This window comes from Siphateles boraxobius, unplaced genomic scaffold (genome assembly GCF_051911475.1).
Source record: "Siphateles boraxobius isolate OS27281-9 unplaced genomic scaffold, OSU_SipBor_1 68, whole genome shotgun sequence".
In the NCBI taxonomy this organism is placed as follows: Eukaryota; Metazoa; Chordata; class Actinopteri; order Cypriniformes; family Leuciscidae; genus Siphateles; species Siphateles boraxobius.
Window position 1 is genome coordinate 6,429,436 of NW_027509195.1, and position 16,558 is coordinate 6,445,993.

A 16,558-nucleotide genomic window follows, 5' to 3' on the forward strand; every position below is an offset into this window, starting at 1 on the left:
TACCGCGAGCTAACCAATTGCGCCACTGGAGCTTCTAAACAGGAGCATATACCAAAATCCATGTGGGGATTATAGCCACTGGAGCTATTCTCATGAGGGTGAATCATTTTTACAACAATATTTCAAGTTAGACCTTTAATTCTTTACTAGTTTAAGACATACATAGATCTTTTAAGTTAGACATTGAAATCTTTATCTTCCATAGCGTCTCTTGCTTTCTAAAGCCATGCTCCAGGTGAGGCTTTCTTCTAATTGTTTATAGCCATGTAATGCTCAAACAATCTTTCTAGTTAGAATTTGAAATCTTTATCTTCCATAACGTCTCTTGCTTTCTAAAAACATGCTCCAGGTGAGGCTCGAACTCACAACATCTGCATTGCTCAGCTGCTCGTACTGCCTTATAAGTACCGGGCGCTAACTGATTGTGCCACTGGAGCTTCTAAACAGAAACATAACACAAAATCCATCTGGGGTTTATAGCCACTGGAGCTATTATCATGAGGCTGATTCAGTTTTAAAACAATCTTTCAAGTTAGCCCTTTAATACTTTAAGATATACATATAACAATAAATGCTCAGTTGCGTACTACCTTATAAGTACCGCGCACTAACCCGATTGTGCCACTGGAGCTTCTAAACAGGAACATATACCAAAATCCATGTGGGGATTATAGCCACTGGATCTATTATCATGAGGGTGAATCAGTTCTAAAACTTTCAAGTTAGCCCTTTAATACTTTACTAGTTTAAGACATACTAATGGATGACGGCAATGTGATGTTCATATTATCTTTTAAGTTAGACATTGAAATCTTCATCTTCCATAGCATATCTTGCTTTCTAAAGCCATCCTCCAGGTGAGGCTTGAATTTCTGAGAATTCTTCTAATTGTTTATAGCCATTTAATGCTCAAACAATCTTTCTAGTTAGAATTTGAAATCTTTGTCTACCATAACGTCTCTTGCTTTCTAAAAACATGCTCCAGGTGAGGCTCGAACTCACAACCTCGGCATTGCTCAGCTGCGTACTGCCTTATAAGTACCGCGCGCTAACCGATTGCGCCACTGGAGCTTCTAAACAGGGACATATACCGAAATCCATGTGGGTATTATAACCACTGCAGCTATTATCCTGAGGGTGAATCAGTTTCAAAACTTTCAAGTTAATCCTTTAATACTTCACTAGTTTAAGACATACTAATGGATGACGGCAATGTGATGTTCAGATGATCGTTTAAGTTAGACATTGAAATCTTTATCTTCCATAGCACCTCTTGCTTTTTAAAAGCATGCACAAAGCGCAGCTTGAACCTCACAACCTCGGCATTGCTCAGCTGTGTACTGCCTTATAAGTACCGCGCGAAGAATTAGAAGAATGTTTCTTCTAATTGTTTATAGCCATGGATGACGGCAACATGATGCTCGGACAAACTTTTAAGATAGACACTGAAATCTTTAACTTCCATAGCGTCTCTTGCTTTCTAAAACCATGCACCAAGTGAGGCCCGAACTCACAACCTCGGCATTGCTCAGCTGCGTACTGCCTTATAAATACCGCGTGGTCACCGATTCCGTCACTGGAACTTCTAAACAGGAACATATACCAAATTTCATGTGTAGATTATAGCCACTGGAGATTTTATCATGAGGGTGATTCAGTTTTGAAATAATCTTTCAAGTTAGCCCTTTAATACTTTACTAGTTAAAGACATACATAGAACATTATATGTGTTTTTTGGATTATTCCGTGATCATTCTTCTAATGGATGACGGCAATGTGATGTTCAGATGATCTTTTAAGTTAGACATTAAAATCTTTATCTTCCATAGCATCTCTTGCTTTCTAAAGCCATCCTCCAGGTGAGGCTTGAATTTCTGGGAATTCTTCTAATTGTTTATAGCCACGTAATGCTCAAACAATCTTTCTAGTTAGAATTTGAAATCTTTATCTACCATAACGTCTCTTGCTTTCTAAAAGCGTGCTCCAGGTGAGGCTCGAACTCACAACCTCGGCATTGCTCAGCTGCGTACTGCCTTATAAGTACCGCGCGCTAACCGATTGCGCCACTGGAGCTTCTAAATAGGGACATATACCGAAATCCATGTGCGTATTATAGCCACTGCAGCTATTATCATGAGGGTGAATCAGTTTCAAAACTTTCAGAATCAGAAAGAGCTTTATTGCCAAGTGTGCTTGCACACACAAGGAATTTGTTTTGGTATTGAGGCTTCCAGTGGACATATACAAATACAAATACAACATGAAACATAGTACTACAAATTATAAGAATAAAAACTAAAAATATAAATATATGAGAATAAAACTATCACAGTTGGGTTTAGTCAGAATAGACATTTTCAGATTTACAGATTATGAACCTATTTACAGTGTTTTGAATATTATAAATAAATAAATCTACATATAAGTATCACCTGAGTTGTAGGATATTGCCAGAGGTGGAAAGAGTAATAAAATATTCTACTCAAGTAAAAGTACTACTACTTCAATTAAATTTTACTTAAGTACAAGTAAAAGTACCGTTCTAAAAATCTACTCAAGTAAAAGTAAAAAGTAGCTCATTTAAAATTGACTCAGAGTAAAAGTTACTGAGTCACTTTTTTAACAGCGGGGGTGGGGTGGGGGACCCTCCAGTGTAGGGTTGTAATGGTATAAGATTTTCACAGTATGGTAACGTCGCAGAAAATATCACAGTTTACAGTATTAATCAATTGTTAAATAAATAAACTGTATTATTAAATTATGGGTATTATTATTATTATCATCATCAGTTAAAATGACAGTTAAATTAATGAAAACAGGATTTTTTTTTGGTTGAACAAATGCTTTTATTATAACAAACTTGAAATAATTTGTTTGTTTATTAAAATGTCAATAAAACATGTCTAATCAATTAAATTTGATAATTAATAATGCATTAGATTAACAACTTATTTTTAACATTAATAATTTATTAAAATGTTTAAGAATAATATTGTCGTATGAAATGTATTTTATTCAGAAAATTAATGTTTCTTTTTATTAGGGGTGTAACGATATTCGAACCAACCGAAGAACCGCGATACAGAACCCACGTTTCGAATCGCGATACTCTCATGGCGTACCGAACACGCCCCGCCCTGCAAGCTACCCCGGCCCCGCCCAGCCCGGCTCATTGATTGGACCTGGAATAAGTGTTGCCGAGTCCGCTTATTATAAGCGACTTTGGGCTTGTTTTTCTGTAAAGTCGCTTACAAATATTGGTAGTCGCGGGTCGCGATTTTTTTTTGGGCTTGTTTCTAAAGTGTAGTTGCTTATTTGGGCTTGTTCTCAGCTTGTTGTCAAGCAGATATTTTCTATATGTTATTTAAACGTAGGAGTTTGTCTTGCCTGTTCCCTCTGTCTCTCCCCTTTCCCTATACAGAGTTTTTTCCCACCCACATCCTGCTTCTAATTGGCTCTGACCCAGATGGCAATGAGTACTAGCCAATCAGAGGCAGAGCAGGGCAATCGTTTTTTTTTCTGGTTAGGAAAACGTCAGTGAGTGACGTTTAAATGAAAATACGTGCGAGTCGCGACCGTCGCAACTGATGGTGACTGGACTGTAGGAGAGTTTTTATATATAAATTATATTTTAGATATTATAGATATAGATATTATAGTTTAATATTGTTTAAGTCTTTAACTGTCACTCCCCCTTTTTTCGCATAGACATGAAAATCACTATTCAAACTTAAATGGTTGTAATTCAAGAATGCTTTGGAATATAGACTTATGGTTGGTCTTGTTTTAAAGAAGACATTTGCCAGATTAATGTTGAAGTGAAGTATTATGAAGTTATGAAAGTGAAACAGAAAAAAAGTTATACAAGTTTGAGTTTATGAAAATGAACAATGTAAAAATATAATTATTTATATTTTATATAAAATATATACATTACAAAATATATTTTACTCTAAAACTGCCAGAAAATGTAAGCCAAAAATCTGAAGAAGTTGTGTTCCAAATTTTAGGTTGATATCTCAAAAAATGAGCTTTCAGTAAGATTTTATTTGGCCGCAGTACCAACATTTTTAACTAGATGGACAGCCAAGCTTCATTACAGAAGAAAAATAAACTACCGTGTGCACAGTTTTACAAAACTAGGCACAGTTTACCAATCTGTCCACATGGATGTAAATTGACAATCTGTACCCACAGTTTAAAACTATCTGTCACCACGGATTTGTAACAGTAGCGGCAGCGCAGAGTAAACGCGAGTAAACGCGATCATCTCTTCCTCAGTTACAGAATAAACATGAATGGACACCTGAAGGTATGTTGAAAAATACAGTATACTTACTGAAAGGCATCATAACTCGAGTAATCGCTCAATCAGTGTTTCATCAGCGCAAAGACGTCAATAAAACTGCATAGCTTGTCACTAGCATTATATTTACCTCAGCAGGCTAGTGATTAAGTGTCCACAGCTTGTTGGTTCCTAGAGAAATTAACTCTTGCACTAAATAAATGCACAATATTATCCTATATATTATATTTTACTTAACCTGTTAATTATATCTTGATTATTTAAAGTACGTTTAAAATATCTTTAATGAAAATGACAGCAACTGTGTAAATTATTATATTTCAATAACAAATTAGAGTAAAGTTAATGCAAAAACTGGCTTATGTTCAGTTTACATGTTTTCATACAATGTGTTGGGTGTTGATTATTATATCTAAAAAATAAATAGCATCTAAATTTAGGCTCTGTTGTTAACCTTTAATGTTATAGTAATGTGCGGCTCCCTATACAGCATTAGAAGATTTTTAATCCTTGCAAAACGTTTAATTGTAATTGAATTAATTTTAAAAACAAAGACACCATTTTTTCATTAAACCACTGTTTAATTTTTTTTTTTAGCTTTCTAAACCGAACCGAACCGAGACGTCAAAACCGTGGGAAAACCGAACCGTCAGTTTTGTGTATCGTTACACCCCTACTTTTTATGATTTAATCCAAATATATTATCAAAAACGGTGGTAATCAAATGTAATCAAATGTAATCAAAACAAGTGTCCTTTTATTTTTTGGGGAAGCGCTGCAAAAACAGATTTACTAAATTAAACCATGGACAAAAAAAAAAAAAAATCCTTTAAATAATGTTCAAATAAAATGTATTATTATTGTTGTTATTATTATTATTTTGAGAAGTAGGCTATGTTCTACTGTATGCATACAATAGTAATATATTTGTCATAATTTCTCCTAGTAAAACCAAACTTTTATTTTGACGGGTTGTGAAGACCTGTTAAAAGTGTATTTGACAATGGATTTTCTCAAATAAAATTATGAAAATGCTCATCAGGCGTTCTCTCAGAGTAGCTCTGGAAATGTTCATGTATTCATATCCTCAAATTGTTTGTGAGACGCTGAAAACACCATGAACGTCACAAGTACTTCAGTATGTAGTAGACAAACGCAGCTCAGCAGAATAAATAGGGTTATATATTTACATGCAGTATTTTTGTGCTTAGCTTAAATATTCACAGACCATATCGCGATTGGATTTATTCTACTTTCCATGTATTCATCCATCCATTATTTTGCATGTTTTACGTGACATCTGCATTAAGTGAATTCCATTTTCATGACTGGATTCCGGGATTCCCTTTGCATCACGTAAATCGGGACATACCTTTATCTGCAGGAGGGATGGTGTCCTATATCCTCTTTTTGCAGCCACTTTGCGTGCACATTTTTTGCAAATTGGATATCTATCCTCGAGGACAACCACGCTTTTTTTCTACTTTTCATACTGGCCATAATTCGCTTGGCGCTTAGCTTTCAGCTTCAGCTGGGCGTCACCTTTTTTACGCGTTTGTTCTCCCGCCCTTCAATCAATTCAGTAGTTTCCAGAGTGTGTGATTTTTTTTCTCGCCCCCTTGTATTATTATTTTTTACTCAGTAACGGATATGATTTCAAATGTAGCGAAGTACAATACTTCAAAGAAAACGTACTTAAGTAAAAGTAAAAGTACAGATTTTAAAAACTACTTTAAAAAGTAGAAGTACACAAAAAAACGACTCAATTACGTAACGCGAGTAAATGTAATTCGTTACTTTCCACCTCTGGATATTGCACTAAACAGTGGGAGTATTGCACTTACAGGCATATGCCTTGGGAGGAGTGTTAACTGTTCAGGAGGGAAATGGCCTGTGGGAAGAAACTGTTCCTGTGCCGAGATGTTCTTGTGGCCAGTGATCTGAGTCTCCGTCTTGACGGTAACAGTTCAAACAGGTGGTGTCCAGGGTGAGTGGAGTCTGTGATGATTTTACCTGCTCTCTTCCTCACTCTGGAAGAGTACAGGTCCTGGAGGTTTGGCAGGGGGGCACCAATGATCCTCTCCGCAGTCCGGACTGTCCGTTGTAGTCTCCTGATGTCTGATTTGGTAGCTGAACCAAACCAGACAGTGATGGAAGCGCACAAGACAGACTCAATGACGGCTGAGTAGAACTGAATCAGCAGATCCTGTGGCAGGTTGAACTTCCTCAGCTGGCGAAGGAGGTACAGTCTCTGCTGGGCCTTTTTCACATTGGAGTCAATGTGATTGTCCCACTTCAGGTCCTGAGAGATGATAGTGCCCAGGAACCTGAATGACTCCACTGCTTCCACAGTGCTGTTCATGATGGTGAGTGGGGGGAGTGCTGGGCTGTTCCTCCTGAAGTCCACGATCATCTCCACTGTTTTGAGCGTGTTCAGCTCAAGGTTGTTATAACTGCACCAGGCAGCCAGCTGTTCAACCTCCAGTCTGTAAGCAGACTCGTCACCGTTTTGGATGAGACCGATGACAGTGGTGTCGTCTGCAAATTTCAGGAGCTTGACAGTGGGGTCTTTAGAAGTGCAGTCATTAGTGTACAGGGAGAAGAGCAGTGGGGAGAGAACGCACCCTTGGGGGGCTCCGGTGCTGATTGTGAGTGTGTTGGATGTGTGTTTCCCCAGTCTCACTCGCTACTGCCGGTCCGTCAGGAAGCTGGTGATCCACTGACAGATCGAGGATGGTATGGAGAGCTGGGTCAGTTTGGCTGTGAGAAGACCAGGCATGATGGTATTGAAGGCCGAACTGAAGTCCACAAAGAGGATCCTTGCATAAGTCCCTGGTCTGTCGAGATGTTGCAGGATATAATGCAGTCCCATGTTGACTGCATCATCCACAGACCTGTTTGCTCTGTAAGCAAACTGAAAGGGATCCAGCAGGGGTCCAGTGATGTCCTTCAGGTGGGCCAGCACCAGTCTTTCAAACGACTTCATGACCACAGACGTGAGAGCGACAGGTCTGTAGTCATTAAGTCCAGTAATTTGGGGTTTTTGGGGGACAGGAATGATAGTGGAGCGTTTGAAGCAGCAGGGAACTTCACACTGCTCCAATGATCTGTTGAAGATCTGCGTGAAGACCGGGGCCAGTTGGTCAGCGCAGGCTTTTAAACAAGCAGATGAGATGCCGTCTGGGCCTGAGGCTTTCCTAGTCTTCTGTTTTTTGAAGACTCGGCTCACGTCCTCCACACAGACCTTAAGCTCAGGTTGGATGGCAGGAGAGGGGAGTGATAATTGGAGTGCAGGAGGTGATGGTGAATGTGTGAAGTGCAGATCAGACCGGGTGTGTGGTGTGAATGAGGGCTTTTCAAACAGTAAAATGAATTTAAATCGTCAGCCAGGTGTTGATTGTCCACAGATCGATGGGATGGTGACTTGTAGTTGGTGATGTTCCTCAGGCCATTCCAGACTGATGATGGGTCGTTGGATGAAAACTGGTTTTTCAGTTTATCAGAGTAGTTCCTTTTAGCAACTCTGATCTCTTTGTCAATCTGTTTCTGGCCTGGTTATACAAGATTTTATCCCCACTTCTGTAAGCATCCTCTTTGGCATGACGAAGGTGTTTGAGTTTCCCAGTAAACCATGGTTTATCATTAGTGAATGATAAGAATGTCCTGGTAGGAATGCATGTATCCTCACAGAAACTTATATATGATGTTACAGTATCTGTGAGCTCATCCAGATCATTGGTAGCAGCTTCAAAAACAGTCCAATCAGTGCAATCAAAGCAGGCCTGTAGATTCTGCTCTGCTTCATTAGTCCATCTTTTTACAGTCCTTATTCCAGGTTTAGCTGATTTCAGTTTCTGCCTGTAGGTCGGTATGAGATGAACCAAACAGTGATCAGAGAGCCCCAAAGCTGCCCGTGGGACGGAGTGATACGCATTTCTTATTGTGGTGTAACAGTGGTCCAGTATATTACTGTCTCTGGTGGGACATGTAACAAGATTTGCTTTCTTAAAATCCCCAAGAATTATTAAAAGAGAGTCTGGGTACCTTTGTTCCGTTTCAGATATTTGTTCAGCCAGCTGTTGTAGCGCCGCGCTCACGCACGCGTCTGGAGGGATGTAAACATTCACGAGAATGAAAGAGGAAAATTCCCGAGGCGAGTAGAAGGGTTTACAGTTTATGAAATGTGCCTCTAAATTAGGAGAGCACATCTTCTTCAGTGTTGTTACATCTGAACACCAACTTTCGTTAATGTAGAAACACAATCCACCACCTCTCGTTTTCCCCGTTAGCTCCGCGATGCGATCCGCTCGGAACAGCTGGAAGCCCGGCAGATGTATTGCGTTGTCCGGTATGGCTTCACTCAGCCAGGTTTCAGTGAAGCACAAAGCAGCAGAGTTTAAAAAATCCTTGTTAGTGTGGGTGAGGAGAAGAAGTTCATCCGTTTTGTTAGGAAGGGATCGGAGATTCGCGAGATGAATACTGGGGAGTGCAGTGCGCAGGCCGCGCTCGCGGAGTTTAACCAGCGCGCCGGCTCGCTTCCCGCGTTTGCGTCTGAACGCGCGTTTGAACAACACCGCTGCCCCTCCGACGAGAATGTCCAGCAAAACGACCGAATAATCAAAAACTGTAGAAAAGGTTTCTGGTGTGTGTTTCCTAATGTCCAGTAGTTCGTCTTTGGTGAAACTGATAGGAAAAGAATGATTAAACGCAGAACAAACGAACAAAAACAACACAATAGCTGGAGAGCTCCACACCGAGGCAGCCATCCGCGGCGCCATCTTGGATTGATTGATTCAAGTAAGCCCTTTAATACTTCACTAGTTTAAGACCTACTAATGGATGACGGCAATGTGATGTTCAGATGATCGTTTAAGTTAGACATTGAAATCTTTATCTTCCATAGCACCTCTTGCTTTTTAAAAGCATGCACAAAGCGCAGCTTGAACCTCACAACCTCGGCATTGCTCAGCTGTGTACTGCCTTAGAAGTACCGCGCGCTAACCAATTGCGCCACTGGAGCTTCTAAACAGGAGCATATACCAAAATCCATGTGGGGATTATAGCCACTGGAGCTATTATCATGAGGGTGAATTAGTTCTAAAACTTTCAAGTTAGGACTTTAATACTTTACTAGTTTAAGACATACTAATGGATGACGGCAATGTGATGTTCATATGATCTTTTAAGTTGGACATTGAAATCTTTATCTTCCATAGCATATCTTGCTTTCTAAACCATCCTCCAGGTGAGGCTTGAATTTCTGAGAATTCTTCTAATTGTTTATAGCCATTTAATGCTCAAACAATCTTTCTAGTTAGAATTTGAAATCTTTATCTTCAATAACGTCTCTTGCTTTCTAAAAACATGCTCCAGGTGAGGCTCGAACTCACAACTTCGGCATTGCTCAGCTGCTCGTACTGCCTTATAAGTACTGCGCACTAACCGATTGAGCCACGGGAGCTTCTAAACGGAATCATAATCTAAAATCCATGTGGGGTTTATAGCCACTGGAGCTATTATCATGAGGCTGATTCAGTTTTAAAACAATCTTTGAAGTTAGCCCTTTAATACTTTAAGATATACATATAACAATAAATGCTCAGTTGCGTACTACCTTATAAGTACCGCGCGCTAACCGATTGAGCCACTGGAACTTCTAAACAGAAACATAATCCAAAATCCATGTGAGGTTTATAGCCACTGGATCTATTATCATGAGGGTGAATTAGTTCTAAAACTTTCAAGTTAGCCCTTTAATACTTTACTAGTTTAAGACATACTAATGGATGACGGCAATGTGATGTTCATATGATCTTTTTAAGTTAGACATTGAAATCTTTATCTTCCATTGCATATCTTGCTTTCTAAAGCCATCCTCCAGGTGAGGCTTGAATTTCTGAGAATTCTTCTAATTGTTTATAGCCATTTAATGCTCAAACAATCTTTCTAGTTAGAATTTGAAATCTTTGTCTACCATAACGTCTCTTGTTTTCTAAAAACCTGCTCCAGGTGAGGCTCGAACAGACAACCTCATGATCATTCTTCGAATGGATGACGGCAACATGATGCCCGGACAAACTTTTAAGATAGACACTGAAATCTTTAACTTCCATAGCGTCTCTTGCTTTCTAAAACCATGCACCAAGTGAGGCCCGAACTCACAACCTCGGCATTGCTCAGCTGCGTACTGCCTTATAAATACCGCGTGCTCACCGATTCCGTCACTGGAACTTCTAAACAGGAACATATACCAAATTTCATGTGTAGATTATAGCCACTGGAGATTTTATCATGAGGGTGATTCAGTTTTAAAATAATCTTTCAAGTTAGCCCTTTAATACTTTACTAGTTAAAGACATACATAGAACATTATATGTGTTTTTTGGATTATTCCGTGATCATTCTTCTAATGGATGACGGCAATGTGATGTTCAGATGATCTTTTAAGTTATACATTAAAATCTTTATCTTCCATAGCATCTCTTGCTTTCTAAAGCCATCCTCCAGGTGAGGCTTGAATTTCTGAGAATTCTTCTAATTGTTTATAGCCATGTAATGCTCAAACAATCTTTCTAGTTAGAATTTGAAATCTTTATCTACCATAATGTCTCTTGCTTTCTAAAAGCGTGCTCCAGGTGAGGCTCGAACTCACAACCTCGGCATTGCTCAGCTGCGTACTGCCTTATAAGTACCGCGCGCTAACCGATTGCGCCACTGGAGCTTCTCAACAGGGACATTTACCGAAATCCATGTTGGTATTATAGCCACTACAGCTATTATCATGAGGGTGAATCAGTTTCAAAACTTTCAAGTTAGCCCTTTAATACTTCACTAGTTTAAGACATACTAATGGATGACGGCAATGTGATGTTCAGATGATCGTTTAAGTTAGACATTGAAATCTTTATCTTCCATAGCACCTCTTGCTTTTTAAAAGCATGCACAAAGCGCAGCTTGAACCTCACAACCTCGGCATTGCTCAGCTGTGTACTACCTTATAAGTACCGCACGCTAACCAATTGCGCCACTGGAGCTTCTAAACAGGAGCATATACCAAAATCCATGTGGGGATTATAGCCACTGGAGCTGTTATCATGAGGGTGAATCATTTTTACAACAATATTTCAAGTTAGACCTTTAACTCTTTACTAGTTTAAGACATACGTAGATCTTTTAAGTTAGACATTGAAATCTTTATCTTCCATAGCGTCTCTTGCTTTCTAAAGCCATCCTCCAGGTGAGGCTTTCTTCTAATTGTTTATAGCCATGTAATGCTCAAACAATCTTTCTAGTTAGAATTTGAAATCTTTATCTTCCATAACGTCTCTTGCTTTCTAAAAACATGCTCCAGGTGAGGCTCGAACTCACAACCTCGGCATTGCTCAGCTGCTCGTACTGCCTTATAAGTACCGCGCGCTAACCGATTGAGCCACTGGAGCTTCTAAACAGAAACATAATCCATAATCAATGTGGGGTTTATAGCCACCGGATCTATTATCATGAGGGTGAATTAGTTCTAAAACTTTCAAGTTAGCCCTTTAATACTTTACTAGTTTAAGACATAATAATGGATGACGGCAATGTGATGTTCATATGATCTTTTAAGTTAGACATTGAAATCTTTATCTTCCATAGCATATCTTGCTTTCTAAAGCCATCCTCCAGGTGAGGCTTGAATTTCTGAGAATTCTTCTAATTGTTTATAGCCATTTAATGCTCAAACAATCTTTCTAGTTAGAATTTGAAATCTTTATCTTCCATAACGTCTCTTGCTTTCTAAAAACATGCTCCAGGTGAGGCTCGAACTTACAACCTCGGCATTGCTCAGCTGCTCGTACTGCTAGGGTGACCAGATTTCTCGGAGTGGAATACGGGACAGATACAGAACGCATGCGTATAGAGGGAATGCACGTGACGTCACCGTTGGCCGGAGTGACTGCGGTTACGCCCACAAGTGGCAAAAAGACTGAGCGGCAGCATTGGTTTTCAGTGTGAATGCTGCGGAAAAACACACAAAACGCGTCTAAAACGGGAAAGAGCTTTGAGACTGACTGTACAACTAGATTTGACAAGAAATATGAGGAATATTTTTACAGACTACCTAAAGCTACAGAACAGAGAAGCAAATAGATCGCTACAATTCATAGAAACAACTGGACTCCAGGCAGCGAAAGGTGGATTTGCAGTTATCCTTTTTGTGTCAATATGCTGAATTTAGTGGTAAAATCATTCTCTATATATTGTATTGTTATATATTGCAGTGACAACTCATCAATCAAATATTTACCACTGTATATTCTGTATAATTTGACATTTTTAAATAAACACTGACAAAAAACTACACAAGTTTTAAGTCTCTAAACGATATGATGATATATATAACATTGATAAGTGATCACCTGGATTTAGACCTGCCTATTTTGTATTTATATAAAGCATTCACAGGCAAATTTGCTGTATGTATTTCCCTGGTGTCGAAATCAGGCACATATAAATGTCAGGAAACACGATTCCTGGCTGCATGTTAATATCCATGGATCACTGGATCTTTAGTAAGTTGTAAGGAACACTATATTGAGTCCAATCTTTAGTTTAAACTGATAATCGTTTGTTTTACTTGCGTTTTCGCAGTTTCCCCTATTAAATCCAGTCACGCAGCTGCTCTTCTGCCACTCAGTCCGGCTGAGGGGGCGTGTTCCGGCGGGAAAGTGACGTTAATGCATTCCCTCTATTAATGCGTCTTACATGCGCTTTATTAGGCACACTAGCACACACACACAAGGTCTCTCCCTCTCTGTCATGCGCGCGCTACACGGTTTGAACGTAACATATACATTCACTTAGCCTTTCGGAAACGAAACCTATTATATATATAAAAAAAATATATATATATATTAACGATGAAATAAGGGACAAAACATGATTTTTTCAGAATAAGTCGGGACACTAAAAATAGAGTGGAAATACGGGGCTGTCCCAGGGAAAACGGGACGTCTGGTCACCCTACGTACTGCCTTATAAGTACCACGCGCTAACCGATTGAACCACTGGAGCTTCTAAACAGAAACATAATCCATAATACATGTGGGGTTTATAGCCACTGGATCTATTGTCATGAGGGTGAATTAGTTCTAAAACTTTCAAGTTAGCCCTTTAATACTTTACTAGTTTAAGACATACTAATGAATGACGGCAATGTGATGTTCAAATTATCTTTTAAGTTAGACATTGAATTCTTTATCTTCCATAGCATATCTTGCTTTCTAAAGCCATCCTCCAGGTGAGGCTTGAATTTCGAGAGAATTCTTCTAATTGTTTATAGCCATTTAATGCTCAAACAATCTTTCTAGTTAGAATTTGAAATCTTTGTCCACCATAACGTCTCTTGCTTTCTAAAAACCTGCTGCAGGTGAGGCTCGAACACACAACCTCATGATCATTCTTCGAATGGATGACGGCAACATGATGCTCGGACAAACTTTTAAGATAGACACTGAAATCTTTATCTTCCATAGCGTTTCTTGCTTTCTAAAACCATGCACCAAGTGAGGCCCGAACTCACAACCTCGGCATTGCTCAGCTGCGTACTGCCTTATAAATACCGCGTGCTAACCGATTCCGTCACTGGAACTTCTAAACAGGAACATATACCAAATTTCATGTGTTGATTATAGCCACTGGAGCTTTTATCATCAGGGTGATTCAGTTTTAAAATAATCTTTCAAGTTAGCCCATAGAACATTATATGTGTTTTTTTGATTATTCCGTGATCATTCTTCTAATGGATGACGGCAATGTGATGTTCAGATGATCTTTTAAATTAAACACTGAAATCTTTATCTTCCATAGCCTCTCTTTCTTTCTAAAGCCATCCTCCAGGTGAGGCTTGAATTTCTGAGAATTCTTCTAATTGTTTATAGCCATGTAATGCTCAAACAATCTTTCTAGTTAGAATTTGAAAACTTTATCTACCATAACGTCTCTTGCTTTCTAAAAACATGCTCCAGGTGAGGCTCGAACTTACAACCTCGGCATTGCTCAGCTGCTCGTACTGCTAGGGTGACCAGATTTCTCGGAGTGGAATACGGGACAGATACAGAACGCATGCGTATAGAGGGAATGCACGTGACGTCACCGTTGGCCGGAGTGACTGCGGTTACGCCCACAAGTGGCAAAAAGACTGAGCGGCAGCATTGGTTTTCAGTGTGAATGCTGCGGAAAAACACACAAAAATGGACATTGCCGTCATCCATTAGTATGTTTTAAACTAGTAAAGTATTAAAGGGCTAACTTAATATTTCAAGTTAGCCCTTTAATTCTTTACTAGTTTAAGACATACATAGATCTTTTAAGTTAGACATTGAAATCTTTATCTTCAATAGCGTCGCTTGCTTTCTAAAGCCATCCTCCAGGTGAGGCTTTCTTCTAATTGTTTATAGCCATGTAATGCTCAAACAATCTTTCTAGTTAGAATTTGAAATCTTTATCTTCCATAACGTCTCTTGCTTTCTAAAAACATGCTCCAGGTGAGGCTCGAACTCACAACCTCGGCATTGCTCAGCTGCTCGTACTGTCTTATAAGTACCGCGCGCTAACCGATTGAAACACTGGAGCTTTTAAACAGAAACATAATCCAAAATCCATGTGGGGTTTATAGCCACTGGAGCTATTATCGTGAGGCTGATTCAGTTTTAAAACAATCTTTCAAGTTAGCCCTTTAATACTTTAAGATATACATATAACAATAAATGCTCAGTTGCGTACTACCTTATAAGTACCGCGCGTTAACCGATTGTGCCACTTGATATTCTAAACAGGAACATATACCAAAATCCATGTGGGGATTATAGCCACTGGATCTATTATCATGAGGGTGAATCAGTTCTAAAACTTTCAAGTTAGCCCTTTAATACTTTACTAGTTTAAAACATACTAATGGATGACGGCAATGTGATGTTCATATGATCTTTTAAGTTAGACATTGAAATCTTTATCTTCCATAGCATATCTTGCTTTCTAAAGCCATCCTCCAGGTGAGGCTTGAATTTCTGAGAATTCTTCTAATTGTTTATAGCCATTTAATGCTCATACAATCTTTCTAGTTAGAATTTGAAATCTTTGTCTACCATAACGTCTCTTGCTTTCTAAAAACCTGCTCCAGGTGAGGCTCGAACTCACAACCTCATGATCATTCTTCGAATGGATGACGGCAAAGTGATGCTCGGACAAAATTTTAAGATAGACACTGAAATCTTTAACTTCCATAGCGTCTCTTGCTTTCTAAAACCATGCACCAAGTGAGGCCCGAACTCACAACCTAGGCATTGCTCAGCTGCGTACTGCCTTATAAGTACCGCGTGCTAACCGATTCCCTCACTGGAACTTCTAAACAGGAACATATACCAAATTTCATGTGTAGATTATAGCCACTGGAGCTTTTATCATGAGGGTGATTCAGTTTTAAAATAATCTTTCAAGTTTGCCCTTTAATACTTTACTAGTTTAAGACATACATAGAACATTATATGTTTTTTTTGGATTATTCCGTGATCATTCTTCTAATGGATGACGGCAATGTGATGTTCAGATGATCTTTTAAATTAAACACTGAAATCTTTATCTTCCATAGCCTCTCTTGCTTTCTAAAGCCATCCTCCAGGTGAGGCTTGAATTTCTGAGAATTCTTCTAATTGTTTATAGCCATGTAATGCTCAAACAATCTTTCTAGTTAGAATGTGAAATCTTTATCTACCATAACGTCTCTTGCTTTCTAAAAACATGCTCCAGGTGAGGCTCGAACTCACAACCTCGGCATTGCTCAGCTGCGTACTGCCATATAAGTACCGCGCGCTAACCGATTGCGCCACTGGAGCTTCTAAACACGGACATATTCCGAAATCCATGTCGGCATTATAGCCACTGGAGCTATTATCATGAGGGTGAATCAGTTTAATACTTCACTAGTTTAAGGCATACTAATTGATGACGGCAATGTGATGTTCAGATGATCGTTTAAGTTAGACATTGAAATCTTTATATTCCATAGCACCTCTTGCTTTTTAAAAGCATTTAAAAGCGCAGCTTGAACCTCACAACCTCAGCATTGCTCAGCTGTGTACTACCTTATAAGTACCGCGCGCTAACCAATTGCGCCACTGGAGCTTCTAAACAGGAGCATATACCAAAATCCATGTGGGGGATTATAGCCACTGGAGCTATTATCATGAGGGTGAATCATTTTTACAACAATAT

The 16,558-nt window shown here is 39.1% G+C and overlaps 5 non-coding genes across 5 annotated transcripts; all 5 read right to left on the reverse strand.

Annotated features, from left to right (window-relative positions):
* Positions 1-977: 977 nt before the first annotated feature.
* On the reverse strand, positions 978-1,071 carry trnai-uau (transfer RNA isoleucine (anticodon UAU)). The gene is made up of 2 exons: positions 1,034-1,071; positions 978-1,013 (listed from the first exon to the last, which is right to left on the reverse strand). It is a non-coding gene; the product is annotated as a tRNA-Ile (tRNA).
* Positions 1,072-1,979: 908 nt separating this feature from the next.
* On the reverse strand, positions 1,980-2,073 carry trnai-uau (transfer RNA isoleucine (anticodon UAU)). Its single transcript has 2 exons — positions 2,036-2,073; positions 1,980-2,015 (listed from the first exon to the last, which is right to left on the reverse strand). It is a non-coding gene; the product is annotated as a tRNA-Ile (tRNA).
* An 8,860-nt stretch (positions 2,074-10,933) lies between these two features.
* On the reverse strand, positions 10,934-11,027 carry trnai-uau (transfer RNA isoleucine (anticodon UAU)). The gene is made up of 2 exons: positions 10,990-11,027; positions 10,934-10,969 (listed from the first exon to the last, which is right to left on the reverse strand). It is a non-coding gene; the product is annotated as a tRNA-Ile (tRNA).
* A 622-nt stretch (positions 11,028-11,649) lies between these two features.
* On the reverse strand, positions 11,650-11,745 carry trnai-uau (transfer RNA isoleucine (anticodon UAU)). The gene is made up of 2 exons: positions 11,708-11,745; positions 11,650-11,685 (listed from the first exon to the last, which is right to left on the reverse strand). It is a non-coding gene; the product is annotated as a tRNA-Ile (tRNA).
* Positions 11,746-16,085: 4,340 nt separating this feature from the next.
* On the reverse strand, positions 16,086-16,179 carry trnai-uau (transfer RNA isoleucine (anticodon UAU)). The gene is made up of 2 exons: positions 16,142-16,179; positions 16,086-16,121 (listed from the first exon to the last, which is right to left on the reverse strand). It is a non-coding gene; the product is annotated as a tRNA-Ile (tRNA).
* Between the last annotated feature and the right edge of the window lie 379 nt (positions 16,180-16,558).